Below are 4,467 nucleotides of genomic sequence, written 5' to 3' on the forward strand. Positions count from 1 at the left end.
TCGCCGCCCCAGGACGACCTCTTGAAATGGTCTGCGAGGAACGACTCCAGCTCAGCTCGCCTGCCATGTTCCTTACCCGTTTGTCTCCTTTCCTCCGCACACAGAGCATCTCACTTCTGACACCCCTGGTCCCAGATGTGTGGGCTTTCCCGCCAACAGGCAATGCTGTGCCACCAGGCACGTGTCCCACGACTGAACTCAGTTCTGACGCTGGCGACCCAGGCATCGCGCCTTTCAGGGCTCAGTCCCATGAGACGGCCCCCCACGTCAGACCAACAACTTCTGCCGACTTGGCCACAAATCGGGGAGGTCCCATGATCTCTTCCTCGGGGAGGGGGTTTAATTTGCTGGACTCGGGGAAGCCCTTACTCGGTTGACCAGCTTATTACAGGCGGTGACGACCAGCCGGAGGAAGAGACGTGGGGGGCGAGCTCCAGCACCACCCTCCCCACGCCTCCAGAAGCTCCCGGATCCCCCGGCTCTTGGGATTTTATGGAGGCCTCATCACATAGGTGTGACCGGTCACTAAGTCCATTTCCAGACCCTCTCCCTTCTCCAGAGAGAGGGGCAGGCCTGAAAGTTCCAATCTCCTAATCGTGGCTTGGTCTCCCTGTGACTGGCTCCACCTGGGAGCCTGCCCAGAGTCGCCTCGTTAGAACAAGACACCCTCCTGTCACCCAGGAAGTGGCAAGGGTTCCAGGAGCCCCGCTGGTGTCAGGAGCCGGGGGCAGAGAGACCAACGTCTGTTTGCTATAACATCGCGGACCCTGTCTCCAAATGAGGTCACGTTCCGGGGTACTGAGGGCTAGGACTTCAGAGAGGACACAAAGCAACCCCAGCTCACCCCAGCTCCGAGTTGCCATAGTTACCAGCGTCAAGCGCAAGGGAGCTCATGGTCTGGGCAGGGGCCCTGGGTCCCGCATGGAGCAGTTCCCCATGTCAGAACCCCGGCCCAGGCCATACCGTGCCCAGGGCTGTGCGATCCCCTGGGGATGTGCAGGATGCCTGAGTGCTTGGGGCAGGCGGTGGGCATGGGACCGGGAGATGGGTTCTCGCACAGAGCGAGTTCGGGTCTGTTCCTGGCCCTGAAGTCCCTCTGCAGGTGCCCAGGCAGCCCTAGACGGCGATTTGCCTTCTTTCCAGTGGGCGGGGGAGGGGGCAGGGCGGGGGGTGGCTGCCACACCCCGTCTGCCGCCCCTGGAACTCCAACCTGCCAACGCCCCTCCTGTCTCAGGGGGCTGGGGGTGCAGAGTCCCCCTGCCTCGGGGATTCCCAATTTCGCAAATAAAAATACAACACATGCAGTTAAATTTCAGCTTCACGTTGTAGTAGAAGTGTTTCCGGGACGGTGCACACAGGACCTGCCTAGACCCACCATGGCCTTTTTCTTTGTCAGAGCAGGGGGGGTGGGAAAGACCTCTGAGGAATGTGCAGGCAGAGACCCGCATGGGGGGAGGTGGGGGAGGCGCGTGCCAACGGGTCATCGAGCTGCGGCCTCACGTTCTGGGGTGAGCTTGTTGAAATGCACCTTCCGGGCCCTGCCTCTAGCTGAGTGGGCGTGGGGCAGACACGGGGCTCCTCTCTGAGTCTGCCGTACTCCCTCCTCCTTCTAGAATTTTCTGTGCACGGTCTTGGGCCCAGAGCTGGCAAGGTGGTCGCCTGGCACAAAGCCCTCCTGCCACTGGCCAGCCAGTAACACCTCCAGGGGTCTCAAGGGCCGCATCTGAGGAGCACACAGCTCTCCTGAGCCACGGCAAGGCGCCTGGTTTCAGTTCCGTGTGTTTCTGGAAGGAGCCAAGGAGCAGGTGCATGGTTTTGGAGAAGCACCCCCCTCCCGCCTAGCGTCCGTGCCTTCTCAGTTCCGCGCCTCCCACCCAGACTTCTGGCTCGAGCAGGTCATGGCCCAGGGCCCACAAGGTCATCCCCACCTTTGAGCGCTCGGCCCCCTTACCCTCAGGAACGGCCAGCAGGTGGAACTCAAGTCCCTTTCTTCTAGTTTGGAAGAAAAAGCAGGAGAGAGGAGGCCCAACTCGCAACAGTCCGCGGGGCCAGGGAGCTCCTTCCCCTTCTCCCTGTGTCCAGGTGGGCCAGCCAGTCCTGGCCTATGACCCCGAGGAGCCTCTTCTCAGGCCCCACAGGCCTCTGTCCACGGCACCTCCGTCCCCGGCCTCCTCCCGGCACAGAGTGGAGGGGGCCCCAGCGGCCCCGCGCTGCCCCTGTACTGTCCCCCAGGGCCGGGGACGGCTTCTTGGCAGCCCCGCCCCGCCGCGGCCCTGCCCCTCCCAGAGGCTGCACACTGTCCTCCACCCTGACACAGAATCCGGGCAGGAAATGGGTGGCTCTGCAGGCTCAGCAGGTGGTTTGCCGTCCTGGGCCAGGGGGACCTTGACCGTGCTCCCCCCCCACCCCCGCCCTCCGGCGGCTTCCAGCGTTGGGACTCAATGGGAACGGCCTTGCATGAGGTCGGTGCTTATCTGACTTGCGTGCCCTGGCACCAACCGGGCCTGCAGCCCGCCCCCCGCCCCGCGCTTGCCGAGGCCTAGCGAGGTGAGCGCCAGACAGCCCTAGCGCCGCCCCCAGCAGCTGCCGTGGCCCCCAGCCTGTCACGTGCTGGGGCTTGGTTTCCTCGGGGGGGTGGGGGGTATGGTGTGGTTGAGATGAGGAAACGGGTCACCGCGGAGACTGTCCACCTTCTTCCTGCCTGTCCTCCCTGGTGACTTGTCAGGTGTGTGGGAGTGGACACATGCGGGCCGGCCGCCCAGTGCCTGACGGAGGCAGCACAGAAGAGCAGTGGAGAGATTCCTGGCCCTCCAGGTCCTGGCTGTGTGACCTTCAGTGAGTTACTGGACCTCTCCGGGCCTTGCTCCCACATCTGCAAACCGGGGGGAACGACAGTAATGCTCACCTCAGGAGGTTGTCGTGAGGACGACAGCCCAGGTGGACTTGTCCGCTCGGTGCTCAGCACATGGCAAGGGCCCAGCAGGGCCTGGAGGTGTAAGGGCTCGGATGATGCCCCTTGCCCGGGGGAAGGCAGCAGAGCTGAGCGGCCGGGCTCTGCTGGACCCTTGCCGGCACCCCAGGGCTGGGACACCGTGCTGCCTTCAAGTCTTTTCTGCCTGCTCATTGTGAATTGCCATTTTTCGGTAAAAGTCGGGGTCTCTATTACCGCCTACCTGTGGAACCGCTCTGTGATGCTGAAATGTGAAAGCAGCAAACACCATGTCCCAAATGACACTAATCTGACTTCAAGCCTGCACCTCCCAGATGGGGGTTACCCACATTCGGTTTCTGGGGACCCCTTCCCACTCCATGGGTTCACGGGGAATCCCAGGGTCTTGGGAGGGAAGGCCTGGGCCATAGTCCTGTGTGGTCGCCGCGGCTCCTTCTGTTCCCTGAGCACTGGCCCTCCCAGGGGCTCCGAGATGCCCCCGAGGGGGATCCCCTGTTCTGCTCTCGGCACCAGGAAGCTCTGTGGACTCACCCACAGAGGGGACCCTCGCCGCGTCCCTGGGCAGTCTGGCCTTCCCTCTGGAGGAGCCAAGGCCCAGGCTCACTCCAGGCGGGGCCCCAGGACCCCAAGGGGATTCCGCTTGGGCCTGGCAACCCTGGTCGCAACAGAAAGCCACTCGCGTCCGTCCCGTCCCTGCTTCTGCCTCTGAGAGCCTGGCCGAGGAGCGCGAAGGCCTGTGTGTTGTTCTGCGGGTGGGAGAAGGGGGCGTTCCTCCCATTCTGCTCCTTACGTGCAGTGAATCTTACAGCCGTCCCGCACCGCGCACCACACACGATGCCCGAGTCGTGGGTGGGCCAGGCTGCAACCCAGGCCACGGTCCCCGGCCGCCCGCCCGCCTGCCCCTCTGCGCTGACCCAGGCACCGGAGGATCCCGCCATGCCCCCTTCGCTCGCTCAGAAAGACAACGCTTCATATTGAGTTTTCCGAGCGTTGTCCTGTCACTTTCTCGGATTTTACTCCCGGTCGCTCCCAGGCCCGCACGTTCCCTGGACCACCCTGCTCCCGGGCTCCCGGGTCTGCTCCCGGGCCCCAGATGCCCAGACTGCCCCTGGGGGCGGCACTGTCCCTCCTCCTGTGAGCGGTTACAGAGGCGACAGGGATGAAAAGCCTTTCCCTGCTGCCCGCTCCCTCCAGGCCGCGCGTGTCCCTCGGCCCGCGAGCCGCCCCCACTGGACTCTGCTGGTCGCGCTGGGCTCTGGGGGGCACCGGCCCCTCGGGACCCGCCCCTCTGCACCACACCCCCCGGCCCCTGCCTCTGCTCACTTCCTCCTTCAGGATGCGGGGTGGACTCGCAGGCAGGGGCCGTGTCTGGACAGATGCCCAGACAAGCCTCCAGGGGCCTGTCGTTAACAAGGGGAACAAAGAAATTGCTCAGAATTTTCAGACGCGAGCGAATCCTAAGATGACGTCTTTTATTTGTCAGCAAAGAAGAAATTCCAGCGGTCAGGCTTTATTTA

At 63.6% G+C, this 4,467-nt stretch overlaps 1 long non-coding RNA gene across 1 annotated transcript; it reads right to left on the minus strand.

Moving 5' to 3' along the window:
* Positions 1–1,305: 1,305 nt before the first annotated feature.
* LOC114215721 (uncharacterized) lies at positions 1,306–2,307 on the minus strand. The gene is made up of 2 exons (XR_003610619.2): positions 1,952–2,307; positions 1,306–1,784 (listed from the first exon to the last, which is right to left on the minus strand). It is a non-coding gene; the product is annotated as an uncharacterized LOC114215721 (long non-coding RNA).
* Positions 2,308–4,467: the final 2,160 nt, after the last annotated feature.

Source organism: Eumetopias jubatus, unplaced genomic scaffold (genome assembly GCF_037043125.1).
Source record: "Eumetopias jubatus isolate StellerSeaLion01/CBP00866 unplaced genomic scaffold, mEumJub1_p1.0 scaffold_12, whole genome shotgun sequence".
In the NCBI taxonomy this organism is placed as follows: Eukaryota; Metazoa; Chordata; class Mammalia; order Carnivora; family Otariidae; genus Eumetopias; species Eumetopias jubatus.